General features: G+C 37.0%; 1 protein-coding gene across 2 annotated transcripts in view; it reads left to right on the forward strand.

Annotated features, from left to right (window-relative positions):
• Window positions 1-15,809, forward strand: part of CNTN5 (contactin 5) — a 1,359,165-nt gene that overhangs the window by 594,741 nt on the left and 748,615 nt on the right. The gene's annotated exons all lie outside the window — the stretch shown is intronic.

Raw genomic sequence — 15,809 nt, forward strand, 5'->3', positions numbered from 1 at the left:
CATGTATTTTTATCCCCAGGGGTACAGGTCTGTGAATCGCCAGGTTTACACACTGCACAGCACTCACCAAAGCACATACCCTCTCCAATGTCCATAACCCCACCCCCCTTCTCCCAACCCCCATTCCCCCAGCAACCCTCAGTTTGTTTTGTAAGATTAAGAGTCACATATGGTTTGTCTCCCTCCCAATCCCATCTTGTTTCATTGATTCTTCTCCTACCCACTTAAGCCCCCATGTTGCATCACCACTTCCTCATATCAGGGAGATCATATGATAGTTGTCTTTCTCTGCTTGACTTTTTTCGCTAAGCATGATACGCTCTAGTTCCATCCATGTTGTCACAAATGTCAAGATTTCATTTCTTTTGATGGCTGCATAGTATTCCATTGTGTATATATACCACATCTTCTTGATCCATTCATCTGTGGATGGACATCTAGGTTCTTCCCATAGTTTGGCTATGTGGACATTGCTGCTATAAACATTCGGGTGCACGTGCCCCTTTGGATCACTACATTTGTATCTTTAGGGTAAATACCCAGTAGTGCAATTGCTGGGTCATAGGGCAGTTTTATTTTCAACATTTTGAGGAAGCTCCATGCTGTTTTCCAGAGTGGCTGCACCAGCTTGCATTCCCACCAACAGTGTAGGAGGGTTCTCCTTTCTCCGCATCCTCGCCAGCACTGTCATTTCCTGACTTGTTTATTTTAGCCATTCTGACTGTTGTGAGGTGATATCTCATTGTGGTTTTGATTTGTATTTCACTGATGCCGAGTGATATGGAGCACTTTTTTATGTGTCTGTTGGCCATCTGGATATCTTCTTTGCAGAAATGTCTGTTCATGTCCTCTGCCCATTTCTTGATTGGATTATTTGTTCTTTGGGTGTTGAGTTTCCTAAGTTCTTTATAGATTCTGGACACTAGTCCTTTATCTGATATGTTGTTTGCAAATATCTTCTCCCATTCTGTCAGTTGTCTTTTGATTTTGTTAACTGTTTCCTTGGCTGTGCAAAAGCTTTTGATCTTGATGAAATCCCAATAGTTCATTTTTGCCCTTGCTTCCCTTGTTTTTGGTGATGTTCCTAGGAAGATGTTGCTGCGGCTGAGGTCGAAGAGGTTGCTGCCTGTGTTCTCCTCAAGGATTTTGATGGATTCCTTTCGCACACTGAGGTCCTTCATCCATTTTGAGTCTATTTTCATGTGTGGTGTAAGGAAATGGTCCAATTTCATTTTTCTGCATGTGGCTGTCCAATTTTCCCAACACCATTTATTGGACATTCTTTCCTGCTTTGTCAAAGATTAGTTGATCACAGAGTTGAGGGTCTATTTCTGGGCTCCCTATTCTGTTCCATTGATCTATGTGTCTGTTTTTGTGCCAGTACCATGCTGTGTTGATGATGACAGCTTTGTAATAGAGCTTGAAGTCCAGAATTGTGATGCCACCAACTTTGGCTTTCTTTTTCAATATCCCTTTGGCTATTCGAGGTCTTTTCTGGTTCCATATAAATTTTAGCATTATTTGTTCCATTTCTTTGAAAAAGAGGATGGTACTTTGATAGGAATTGCATTAAATGTGTAGATTGCTTTAGGTAGCATAGACATTTTCACAATATTTATTCTTCCAATCCAGGAACATGGAACATTTTTCCATTTCTTTGTGTCTTCCTCAATTTCTTTCATGAGTACTTTATAGTTTTCTGAGTATAGATTCTGTGCCTCTTTGGTTAGGTTTATTCCTAGGTATCTTATGGTTTGGGGTGCAATTGTAAATGGGATGTACTCCTTAATATCTCTTTCTTCTGTCTTGTTGGTGTAGAGAAATGCAACTCATTTCTGTGCATTGATTTTATATCCTGACACTTTACTGAATTCCTGTACAAGTCTTAGCAGTTTTGGAGTGGAGTCTTTTGGGTTTTCCACATATAGTATCATATCATCTGCCAAGAGTGATAATTTGACTTCTTCTTTGTCGATTTGGATGCCTTTAATTTCCTTTTGTTGTCTGATTGCTGAGGCTAGGACTTCCAGTACTATGTTGAATAGCAGTGGTGATAATGGACATCCCTGCCGTGTTCCTGACCTTAGTGGAAATGCTTTCAGTTTTTCTCCACTGAGAATGATGTTTGCGGTGGGTTTTTCATAGATGGCTTTGATGATATTGAGGTATGTGCCCTCTATCCCTACACTTTGAAGAGTTTTGAACAGGAAGGGATGCTGTACTTTGCCAAATGCTTTTTCAGCATCTATTGAGAGTATCATATGGTTCATGTTCTTTCTTTTATTGATATGTTGTATCACATTGACTGATTAGCAGATGTTGAACCAACCTTGCAACCCTGGAATAAATCCCACTTGGTCGTGGTGAATAATCCTTTTAATGTACTGTTGAATCCTATTGGCTAGTATTTTGGTGAGAATTTTTGCATCTGTGTTCATCAAGGATATTGGTCTATAGCTCTCTTTTTTGATGGGATCCTTGTCTGGTTTTGGGATCAAGGTTATGCTGGCCTCATAAAATGAGTTTGGAAGTTTTCCTTCCATTTCTATTTTTTGGAAAAGTTTCAGGAGAAGAGGAATTAGTTCTTCGTTAAGTGTGTGGTAGAATTCCCCCAGGAAGCCGTCTGGCCCTGGGCTTTTGTTTGTTTGGAGATTTTTAATGACTGTTTCAATCTCCTTACTGGTTATGGGTCTGTTCAGGCTTTCTATTTCTTCCTGGTTCAGTTGTGGTAGTTTATATGTTTCTAGGAATGCATCCATTTCTTCCAGATTGTCAAATTTGTTAGTGTAGAGTTGCTCATACTATGTTCTTATAAGTTTGTATTTCTTTGGTGTTAGTTGTGATCTCTCCTCTTTCATTCATGATTTTATTTATTTGGGTCCTTTCTCTTTTCTTTTTGATAAGTCGGGGCAGGGGTTTATCAATTTTATTAATTCTTTCAAAGAACCAGCTCCTAGTTTCGTTAATTTGCTCTATTGTCTTTTTGGTTTCTATTTCATTGATTTCTGTTCTGATCTTTATGATTTCTCTTCTCCTGCTGGGCTTAGGGTTTCTTTCTTGTTCTTTCTCCAGCTCCGTTAGGTGTGGGGTTAGGTTGTGTACCTGAGACCTTTCTTGTTTCTTGAGGAAGGCTTGTACCACTATATATTTTCCTCTCAGGACTGCCTTTGTTGTGTCCCACAGATTTTGAACTGTTGTATTTTCATTATCATTTGTTTCCATGATTTTTTTCAATTCTTCTTTAATTTCCCAGTTGACCCATTCATTCTTTAGAAGGATGTTGTTTAGTCTCCATGTATTTGGGTTCTTTTCAAACTTCCTCTTGTGGTTGAATTCTAGCTTCAGAGCATTGTGGTCTGAAAATATGCTGGGAATGATCCCAATCTTTTGATACTGGTTGATTCCTGATTTAGGACTGAGGATGTGATCTATTCTGGAGAATGTTCCATGTGCACTAGAGAAGAATGTGTATTCTGTTGCTTTGGAATGAAATGTTCTGAATATATCTGTGATGTCCATCTGGTCCAGTGTGTCGTTTAAGGCCTTTATTTCCTTGCTGATCTTTTGCTTGGATGATCTATCCATTTCAGTGAGAGGAGTCTTAAAGTCCCCTACTATTATAGTATTATTGTTGATGTGTTTCTTTGATTTCGTTATTAATTGGTTTATATAGTTGGCTGCTCCCACGTTGGGAGCATAGATATTTAAAATTGTTAGATCTTCTTGTTGGACAGACCCTTTGAGTATGATATAGTGTCCTTCCTCATCTCTTATTATAGTCTTTGGCTTAAAGTCTAATTGATCTGATATAAGGATTGCCACTCCTGCCTTCTTCTGATGTCCATTAGCATGGTAAGTTCTTTTCCACCCCCTCACTTTAAATCTGGAGGTGTCTTCGGGCTTAAAATGAGTTTCTTGGAGGCAACATATAGATGGGTTTTGTTTTTTTATCCATTCTGATACCCTGTGTCCTTTGATTGGGGCATTTAGCCCATTAACATTCAGGGTAACTATTGAGAGATATGAATTTAGTGCCATTGTATTGCCTGTAAGGTGACTGTTACTGTATACTGTCTCTGTTCCTTACTGATCTACCACTTGTAGGCTCTCTCTTTGCTTAGAGGACCACTTTCAATATTTCCTGTAGAGCTGGTTTGGTGTTTGCAAATTCTTTCAGTTTTTGTTTGTCCTGAAAGCTTTTAATCTCTCCTTCTATTTTCAATGATAGCCTAGCTGGATATAGTATTCTTGGCTGCATGTTTTTCTCGTTTAGTGCTCTGAAAATATCATGCCAGCTCTTTCTGGCCTGACTGGTCTCTGTGGACAAGTCAGCTGCCAATCTAATATTTTTACCATTGTATGTTACAGACCTCTTTTCCCGTGCTGCTTTCAGGATTTTCTCTTTGTCACTAACTTGTAAATTTTACTATAAGGTGACGGGGTGTGGACCTATTCTTATTGATTTTGAGGGGCGTTCTCTGAACCTCCTGAATTTTGATGCTCGTTCCCTTTGCCATATTGGGGAAATTCTTCCCAATAATTCTCTCCATTATACCTTCTGCTCCCCTCTCTCTTTCTTCTTCTTCTGGAATCCCAATTATTCTAATGTTGTTTTGTCTTATGGTGTCACTTATCTCTCGAATTCTCCCCTCATGGTCCAGTAGCTGTTTGTCCCTCTTTTGCTCAGCTTCTTTATTCTCTGTCATTTGGTCTTCTATATCACTAATTCTTTCTTCTGCCTCATTTATCGTAGCAGTGAGAGCCTCCATTTTTGATTGCACCTCATTAATAGCTTTTTTTATTTCAACTTGGTTAGATTTTAGTTTTTTTATTTCTCCAGAAAGGGCTTTTATATCTCCCGAGAGGGTTTCTCTAATATCTTCCATGCCTTTTTCGAGCCCGGCTAGAACCTTAAGAATTGTCATTCTGAACTCTAGATCTGACATATTACCAATGTCTGTATTGATTAGGTCCCTAGCCTTCGGTACTGCCTCTTGTTCTTTTTTTTTGTGGTAAATTTTTCCGCCTTTTCATTTTGTCCAGATAAGAGTATATGAAGGAGCAAGTAAAATACTAAAAGGGTGGCAACAACCCCAGGAAAATATGGTTTAACCAAATCAGAAGAGATCCCAAATCATGAGGGGGGAGAAAGGGGATAAAAAGAGGTTCAAAAAGAAAGAAAGAAAGAAAAAGAAAAAAAGAAAAAAAAGAAAAGAATTTTAAAAAGGAAAACGAATAAAGAAAAATATAAAAAGGAAAAAATATATATATTAGATAAACTATTTAAAAAACGTTAAAAAAGAAAAGGGTAAAAGTTAAAAAAATTTAGCAGATTAAGAGAAAAAAATGAAAAAGAAAAAAATTAAATTAACTGCAAGACTAAAAATATCACAGGGAAAAATAAAAAGAAAAAATAAATAAAAAATCACAGGGAGAAAGCCATGAGTTCCGTGCTTTGCTTTCTCCTCCTCTGGAATTCTGCTGCTCTCCTTGGTATTGAAACCGCACTCCTTTGTAGGTTAACTTGGTCTTGGCTGGATTTCTTGTTGATCTTCTGGGGGAGGGGCCTGTTGTAGTGATTCTCAAGTGTCTTTGCCCCAGGCGGAATTGCACTGTCCTTACCAGGGATGGGCTGAGTAATCCGCTTGGGTTTGCTTTCAGGAGCTTTTGTTCCCTGAGCGCTTTCTGTAGATTTCCGGAGGACGGGAATACAAATAGCGGCCTCCTGGTCTCCGGCCTGGAGGAGCTGAGAGCCCGGGGCCCCACTTCTCAGTGTGTCCTCAGAGAACAGCGCCCAGTTACTCCCGTCTGCCTGACCTCCAGCTGCGCTCTGAGCTCACGGAGCCTGCGACTGGTTCAAGGTAACCCCGAGCTGTGAGCTTACTGTCGGCTCTGTCTCTGTAGCCGGCTTTCCCGTTCCAATACCCGCAAGCTCTGCAACACTCAGACACCCTCGATCCTTCTGTGACCCTGCGGGACCTGAGGCCACGCTCACCCCACGTGGGCTTCGCCCCGGTTTAGCCTCTGGAGCGATGTCCCTCAGCGGAACAGACTTTTAAAAGTCCTGATTTTGTGCTCCGTTGCTCCGCCGCTTGCCAGGAGCCGGCCCCTCCCCCTGGGGTCTATCTTCCCGTCGCTTTGGATTCACTTCTCCGCCGGTCCTACCTTTCAGAAAGTGGTTCTTTTTCTGTTTCCAGAATTGCTGTTCTTCTCTTCGATCTGCCGATGGATTTTCAGGTGTTTGCAATCTTTAGATAAGCTATCTAGCTGATCTCCGGCTAGCTAAAGTAGTCTCAACCGGCTACTTCTCTGCCATCTTGACTCCTCCTCCAAACCTGATACGTTTTGAATTCCATCGAAGGAATCTTATTTTGTTAAGTTATAAAATAGACCATCATGCCTTTAATCATATAAAGTGGTTTTTTCATAAATTCAGATGATTCCTTTCTGTTAAGTTATTCTGCCTGATCAGAACATTGTTTAGATATAGTTTCTTAATAAGCTTTGAGAAATGATTCCTCTTGGAAAGAAAAATAATGCACTTAGGGAAAATAACCTAGGATTACTATTGTGCACTAAATTCAACTTTGCCATGGATTTTAGGACTTTGGAGAAGTTTTTGTCTTCTCTGTAACACAGTGGCTTAAATTATATTATTTTAAATTATCTTTCATATTCTAACAGTTTTCCAGTTAGTTCACAATTTTTACTAAAGACATAAGTTGAGAATGATAAATACTCAGTATTCTCATATTTGAAAGAATGGTGCTACACATGCCCATGTGTAATTTACTAAAAGATGTCAATGTATGTTAACTCTGCTAGAATTTAAATTAAAAGAAATTAAGTTAAATAATCAAATTAACATGTCAAATATGGTCCATCCTAAATAATCAATTAGAAATTTAAAGAAAATCAAGAATAGTAAATAAATAAATAAATAAGTCCTCAGACTATATAAAGCTGATGGAAGGGAACTGAGCCTTTATTTCCCATCACTAAGGGGAAAGAAAGAGGATACTTTCCTCAAGCCACACAAAGAGAGTCCAGAAGAATCCCTTCTGGTAACTAGACTGTCTGCAGGAAGAAAATACACCTCTCACTTCTATGCTTTCTAAGCTACAGAAATTCAGATGTCCATTACAGAGAAAACAATGGGGCAGAACACATTAGAAAAATCTCAGAAAAACCTTGCATGCTTTCCCTAGGCTTGAGTGTGGCTGACATGGTAGTATAAGAGCATAGAAATTAACTCCTGCTTTTTAAATTCATGAGGTGGATAACAGTTATCCTTGAAGGCCAAATGAGTTTAAAAGGTCACAGAAAATACACTAAGTCACAGCATTTGGGAGAACAAAGTTTCATGAACTTTCTGTGGGACAGAAGTTAATCCTGCAGAATTAGTCATCTTGATGAACTCTAGCCAATACAACTTAACAGAAGGAAATAAGCTGTTGGGGGTGGGGTGGGGAGGTAGACTCCTAGGGACTAGAACTGGGAGGGAGATACCAACATAATCTATCAGTCAGAGAGTACAAACGGGGCAGCATGATGGATTGTAAGGAGCCTCCAAAGAGAATCAACATTTGGGAGTCTGCTATGCAGATAGCCTTGTCAAATTACAACAGTGTCAGTCAGTTAGGCCAAGTAGGACTTTTGGTCTTTATCTTTTCATCAGCACTAAAGGATTCATCAGTAATAGGAAGGAAAAGAAAACAATACCCATTTTCCTCTAGTATGGTTTCCCTCACCATAAGGTAAACCTAATATAAAGAAAAGAAGGTTGAGAGACTGAAATTTAGGTCAGGGTTGGATATATGAACATTCTACAAATTCATCCCAATAGCAAAAAAAAAAAAAAAAAAAAAAAAAAAAAAAAGAAAGAAAGAAAAAGAAAAACAACAACAAAACTTTGTTCTATAACTTGAAGTGTACAGAAAGCTGGGAATCTACTGAGAATGTCATCCAGGGCAGAAGGAAAATCAAGCAGGGGAAATTTAAAGGCAGTAATTGGAGAAAAATAAAACTTCTCAATGCCTTTGATAAATTTATTACATATGTTTGGATGTTCTCTCCTTATTAACATGTAAACCTTCTGGTAGCATTTCATAGGTATTATTTCTTTAATAAAAATGTACTGAATGCTACTTTAAGTCAGAAAATGTCCTGAATGGTCTGGATAAACCAGAAAAAAATGCAATCCCACACAGTCATCAGAGGTGTTTATATCTGGCCTCAGAGAAGAGGTTGCTGCTTTCTTTGGGGGAAGAACAGACTCAGATTGCTCTGAAGTTTCCAAAGCCTCTTTACAGATATTTGGGCTGATAAATATTGAACTACGCAGAGGTAGAAAAAATGCCTAGGAGTCTATTGTACAGAACATACCTTATATTAATTATAGTATCATCAGAGACCTTTGTTGGACTCTCTTCTGCATATTTATTAAGCAATTCGCATCAACAACTTCAAGGGAAAGACTAGTATTAAGTGGGTGGTGAAGTATTGGCTGTGTTTGAATAGGTGGGGAGAAAAGATCATTAAAGCAGAGGGAAATGCACTAGTATATTGCACAGACAGCTCTAGCTCTGTCTGCTTGTGTTTTTTGGCACATTACAAAGATTCTTGCCTAATCCCCCTCCCTTTCCTTTAAGCACTCATATTCCATAACTGTATGCTCTAAATGAATTCTTCATATTTGGGAAAGTAAAGTATATGAGAGTATATGTCTTGTTGGTATACAAATAATTAATCTTAATGTTTGGGGAAAGCTTGGAATCCAGAAAAAAATAGATGTTTTTACTAAGTTAATGAGCAGAAGTTATGACATGTTGTTTCTCCTAAGCATTTAACTGTAACTTATGTCAATAGAGTAGCTTGTTACAGATATTATGATTTTAATTTAATTGAAATGTGAGTGGTAGATATTTCTTTTTCTCTTTTGAGAGAGAACATTAAAAAATCTATACTCAAAGTGGTAAATAAAATAGAAAAAAATAGAATGTTTAACAGCCCATGAGAATATCATATGATAATTACCATAGACATATTCAAAACAAATTTGGGAGGTCCTTCAATTGTTCCTTCTAATTATTTAAAGGTGAAAATGGGAGGGAGAGGATGGCAGAGTAGGAGGACCCTAAGCTCATGGATACAACTAGATAATATATCAGCACAAATGACAAAGGAAAATGACCAGAAGACAGGCAGAGCAACCTCCACAGCTAAAGGTGGAGATGAGGCCACACTGAAGAAGGTAGGAAACGTAAAGACACAGTTTGGAATGAAATAGACCATGGCTGTCCATAGTCAGGGAAAGCTGGTGGTGTAGAGAAGGTAAGAAACTCCAGCCTTCTCCACAGAGGAGCCTGCACTCCAGGAAACCTGCACAGAGAAGACAAATCTCCGTAACATTTGGCTTTAAAAGTGAGAAGGACAAAATTTCATGGATTCTTGCAGCAAACAGGACCTAAAGCGTAGAATTTTAAAAATCAGTGGGCTCAAATCTGGGAGAGCAAGGAGGGCATTAGGAAAGTGAATTCCTGCCCTTAGATAGCACAGCAAGCAGCCTATACAGATACTGCATAGAACCAGCAGTATGAAAAATGCATGGGACTTGTGGGAGTGTTATTCACTCATGTTAGAGCTTGTCTCAGGAAGGCATGGGTCAAAGGAAATCCCTCCAGGAACAAAGGAGGAGGTAGGCACTATTTCTCTACTTTACCCCTCACAGCAAAATAAATAAATAAATAAATAAATAAATAAAAATTTTAAAAAAGTGTTACCTGTGAGGAACTAGCATTGTTTGATACTCCCTACCTAACTGGCTTATGCCAAGATCCCCTCCACCTTGCATTTTGCAGATCTGTCATTCCCAGTCATACTTGCCTCAGTTTCCTTTCTGCAGGGTATTTTCACAGGAGATCCGTACACACATACTCCCCAGCTCCCTGCAATGAATCTCCTGGCCCACACATATTGCAAGGTTTCTGTTTCTGGTCTTTCAACAGCACCAGTGTCCTTTCACAGATAAACCAGGCTGCACCTTTTTAAAATATGCCCCACCCTTAATGGGGCCTAAACACTGCCCACACAGGCAAAAAGAACCTCTATAGAGGGCGCCTGGGTGGCTCAGTGGGTTAAGCCGCTGCCTTCAGCTCAGGTCATGATAGCAGGGTCCTGGGATCGAGTCCCGCATCGGGCTCTGTGCTCAGCAGGGAGCCTGCTTCCTCCTCTCTCTCTCTGCCTGCCTCTCTGCCTACTTGTGATCTCTCTCTGTCAAATAAATAAATAAAATCTTAAAAAAAAAAAGAACCTCTATAGACAACTGAACAAAAGGATAAGCATCCCCGACACAAAAGCAAAGTGCGCACACATACACATAGGAGATATTCCTAAAAGCACCAGGACTTAGGGAACAAGAAATACTGCACCACATGACACCGCAGGACCTCTTCTTCATAAAGTCATTACTTTTAAGAGCAAGTGACACAGCTGACTTTCCCAATACATAGATGCAGAAAGTTAGAATGAGGAGAGAGAAAAATATGTCCCAAATGAAAGAATAGGTTAAAACCATAGGAAAAGACCCAAACAAAATGGAGATAAATAATACTCCCAATATATAATTTAAAATAATAATCATAAATATACTCATGAGCCTTGAGGGGAAAAAACAAAGTAGAGGACATCAGTGAGACCCTTAAAATGAGTTAAAAATAACCAATCAGAGAAGGAGAAGACAATAAATGAAATAAAAAAAATTATTTCTAGATGGAATAAATAACAGGCTAGAGGAAGCAGAGGGATTAATTAATGACCTGGAAGACAAAGTAATGGAAATTAAAGCTGAGCAAACGAGGAGACAAAAATATGCAAAACAAGGGCGCCTGGGTGGCTCAGTGGCTTAAAGCCTCTGCCTTCAGCTCAGGTCATGATCTCAGGGTCCTGGGATCGAGCCCTGCATAGGGCTCTCTGCCAATAGGGAGCTTGCTTCCTCCTCTCTCTCTCTGCCTGCCTTTCTGCCTGCTTGTGATCTCTGTCTGTCAGATAAAAATATGCAAAACAAGAATAGACTTAAGGAACTAAGTGACTCCATCAAATGTAAAGCAACATTTGTGTAATAGGGATGCCATAAAAAGGAGAGAAAGAAAGAGACAGAAAATTTATTTGAAGAAATAATAGCTGAAAACTTCATTAATCTGGTGAATGAGACAGATATTCAGATACAGAAGACAGAGAAATCCACCCTCATCACCCCCCCCCAAAAAAAAATCAACCCAAGGATGTCCACACTAAGACACATACTAATTAAAATAACAACAACACAAAAAGTAGTGATGAAGAACAAACAAACAAATAAATAAATAATAAAAGCAGCAAGAATGAAGAACAAAATTATATAATGGACAACCCATAAGTCTATAAGCAGACTTTTCATCAAACTTCAAGCCATTCCCTTCTGGCATATTATGACACAACATATTCAAAGTCCTGAAAGTAAGAAAATGTGCAGTTAAGAATATCCTATCCAGAATAAAAGGAGAGATACTATCCCAGACAAAACTAAGAGTTCATTACCAAAAAAACAACCTTACAAGAAATATTATAGACACTCTTTGAGAAAAGGAAAGTCCATAAATGAGAGAATGAAAACTAAGTATATTTGTAAAAATAAATGAAGGCATTCATAATATAAAATAATGTAGTTAATGACATCATATACTTAAAACCTAGGTGGAAAGGAGTAGAGAATAGATTGAGATTTAAATGACTATCAATTCAATATAGACTGCCATATGCAGATGTTATATACAATCTGAATGGTAACCAGAAATCAAAAACCAGTAATAAAAATGCAGAGAATAAGGATAAAAGTATAGACCAAGTATATAGTCCAAGTATACCAAGTCCAAGTATATCACTAAAGAAAACCAGCAAACCATGAGAGAGCAGGAAAAGATCAGAGAAAAACTAAAAACACAAACACAAAACAAGTAATAAAACACAATAAGTAAATATTTAAATAATTACTTTGAATTTAAATGGACTAAACCATCTAATAACATAGGGTGACAGACTGAATTAAAAACAAAATAGGGTGCCTGGGTGTCTCGGTGGGTTAAACCTCTGCCTTTGGCTCAGGTCATGATCTCAGGGTCCTGGGATTGAGCCCCACACTAGGCTCTATGCTCAGCAGGGAATCTTCTCCCCCCTACTTCTGCCTGCCTCTCTGCCTACTTGTGTTCTCTGTCTAATAAATAAATAAAATCTTCAAAAAAAACTTAAAAATTAAAAACAAAACAAAACAAAAACAAGATCCATCTACATGCTGCCTAGGAGAGACTCATTTTAGACCTATAGATGTGCAGATGGAAAGTGAGGGGATGGAGAAACATTTATCATGAAAATGGATGTCAAAAGAAGACAGGGTAACAATACTTATATTGGATAAACTGGACTTAAAAAAAAGACTATAACATATAAAGACATCATATAGTAATAAAAGGGACTATTAGCCAGATTCAACAAAAGAGAGGGAAAGGGAGAGAAAGAGAGAGATAGAGAGTACTCAAACAAAATCACATATGAGAGAGGGGAAATAACAACTGATCCTACAGAAATACAAACAATTGTAAGACAATATTATGAAAATTTTAATGCCAACCAACTGGACAACCTAGAAGAAATGGGTAAATTCCTAGAAACATATAACCTACAAAAACTAAAGCAGGAAGGAACAGAAAATTTGAATAGACTGAATACTACCAATGAAATTGAATCAGTAATAAAAACAAAACAAAGCAAACAAACAAACAAACAACAACAATAAACTCTCAACAAACAGAAGTCCTGGATCAGTTGACTTCACAAATGAATTCTAAGAAACATTTGGGGACACTGGATGGCTCAGTTGATTAAGCATCTGACTCTTGATTTGGGTTCAGGTCATGATCTCAGGGTTGCAATTAAGAAAACCATTCACCACAATCAAGTGGGATTTATTTCTGCGTTTTAAGGGTGGTTCAATATTCACAAATCGATCAATATGATATATTACATCAATAAAAGAAACAATAAAAAACATATGATCATTTCAATAGATGCAGAAAAAGCATTTGACAAAATACAACATTAATTCATGATAAAAACACTCAACAAAATAGGTTAAGATAGAACATACCTCAATATAATAAAGGCCGTATATGAAAAACTCAGAGCAAACATCATACTCAATAGGGAAAAACTGAGAGCTTTACCCCTAAGGTCAGGCACAAGACACAGATGGCCACTTTCACCAGTTTTATTCAACATAGTATTAGAACTCCTAGCCACAGCAATCAGACAACAATAAAATAAATAAAAAGCATCTAAATTGGGAATGAAGAAGAAAAGTTGGACTATATGCAGATGATATGATACTATAAATAGAAAACCCTAAAGACTCCACAAAAACAAAAAACAAACAAATAAAAAACAAACAAACAAACAAAAACTACTAGAACTGGTAAATGAATTCATTAAAGTCATAGGATACAAAACCAATGTAAAGAAATATGTTCTATTTTTTATACACTAAAAATGAAGGATCAGAAAGAGAAATTAAGAAAACTATCTCATTCACAATTAACAAAAATAAAAAAGTCCCTAGGAATAAACTTATCCAAAGAGGATAAAGAACTGAACACACAGTTGTCAAAATGGTTGAAAGAAAAAACACAAGAACCAACAAGTAATCCCAAGGATTTGGAGAAATAGGACCCCTCATGCACTGTTGGTGGGAATGCAAAGTAGTGTACCCACTGAGAAAAACAGTACAGAGCTTCCTCAAAAAGTAAAAAAATAATAATATCTACTACCCTACCATCTACTAATCACACTACTGTGTATTACTCAAAAATTATCAAATCACTAAATTCAGAGATACATGTACCACTATGTTTATTGCAGCATTATTTACAATAGCCAAATTATGGAAGCAGTCCAAGGATCCATTGATAAAAGAATAGATACAGAAGATGTGGCATAAATATTTGTATATTTATATTTCATATATATCATTATATCAATATATATATCATTATTCACTCATAAAAAGAATGAAATCTTACCATTTGTAACAATATGGATGGAGCTAGAGAGTATAACGCTAAGCAAAATAAGTCAGTCAAAGAAAGACAAATACCATATGATTTCACTCATATGTGGAATTTAAGAAACAAAACAAGCAAAGGGAAAAAAGAGAGAGACAAACTAAGAATCAGACTCTTAACTATAGAAAACACATTGTTGGTTACCAGAGATGGGTGGGTGAGAGATAGTTGAAATAGATGATAGAAATTAAAGAGCACTCTTACCGTGATAAGCATGGAATAATGTGCAAAGTTGTTGAATCATTATATTGTACACCTGAAACTAATATAAAACTGTATGTTACTATGTTAGAATTAAAATGCTTAATTAAGGTTCTCCTGGGTGGCTCAGTGGGTTAAAGCCTCTGCCTTCAGCTCAAGTCATGATCTCAGGACCCTGGGATGGAGTCCTGCATGGGGCTCTCTGCTCAGCAGGGAGCCTGCTTCATCCTCTCTCTCTCTCTGCCTGCCTCTCTGTCTATTTGTGAACTCTGTCTGTCAAATAAATAAATAAAAACTTTAAAAAATAATAAAATAAAATTCTTAATTAAGAAAATAGAATATTTAAGGATGATTCTGCATTCTTGAAAACTTTTATAGTGGTAATTTCCAAAGTTTTCCATTTATTTATTTTTGGCTTTGAGTAATAACCATAATCACAAAATTAATCTTGTGAAATAGATCAGAGAATTATTTATCAGTGTTAAAGGCATCAGTAGTAAAGATAATAAAGATATGATTAGTATGATTAGTAGTAAAGATATGATTTCTACACTGAGTTTCTCAAACAATTTTTTTTTTAATTTGCAACTACTGAATTTAAAATTAAATGTTTAAATTATTCAGCTTTGTTCACTATTTGGGGAGAAATATATGGTATGTTATCAGATCATACATTTTCAGTCCAAAAATTCTCTTAATATTCTCCTACCTGAAAAAGAATTTTACTACTTTCTTTCCAGCTTGCCATGTTTTGATCACTTTGGCCTCAATTAATATTTTATTCTGGTACAGGACTTCTCAAAATATGGGCTGCAAGCTTCAGATCTTATAAATCTTCAGGAGTCCATAGAGTCCATACTATTTTCATTATAATATAAACATGTTGTAGGCCTTTTTTACTACCTTGATATTTTTGTTAATGGAGCAAAAACAGTGGTGGTGAATCTGCCACAGCCATGATTCAATCAAAGCAGTGGCACAAAACAGTATTAAATAAAATTTAAAATGTAATCTCAATAATGTTTTGACAAAACCATAAAAATTATTAATTTTAAGACCACTGACTAATATCTTTCAACAATTTGTGTGACAAAATAGAGTGTTCGTAAGGTCCCTCTGCTGCATTCAGACATACAATGCTTCCAGGGAAAAGAATCACACTTTTGTCTACAATAGTGCAGTTGTTTGAAATGTGTAACAAACTGGCCACCCACTTTTTCACCGAGCACTGCTTTAACTTGAAGGAATGAAAGACAAACTGTTCTTCGAAGTTGTATACTCAACAGATATTTTCTTCCAAATGAACTAAGTAGGTCTGCCTCTTCGAGGTAAATGTCTGATGGTATTTATTTGCAAAAGTGAAATTTATTGTGGGTATATTATAGTTGTTTAAAATAATATATTGTACACATTTCCTTTTTTTAATTTGAAATTTTGGTTTCTAATATAATAAAAATG

This window comes from Mustela putorius, unplaced genomic scaffold (assembly GCF_011764305.1).
Source record: "Mustela putorius furo isolate JIRA1106 unplaced genomic scaffold, ASM1176430v1.1 tig00000460_pilon_pilon_pilon, whole genome shotgun sequence".
Lineage (NCBI taxonomy): Eukaryota > Metazoa > Chordata > Mammalia > Carnivora > Mustelidae > Mustela > Mustela putorius.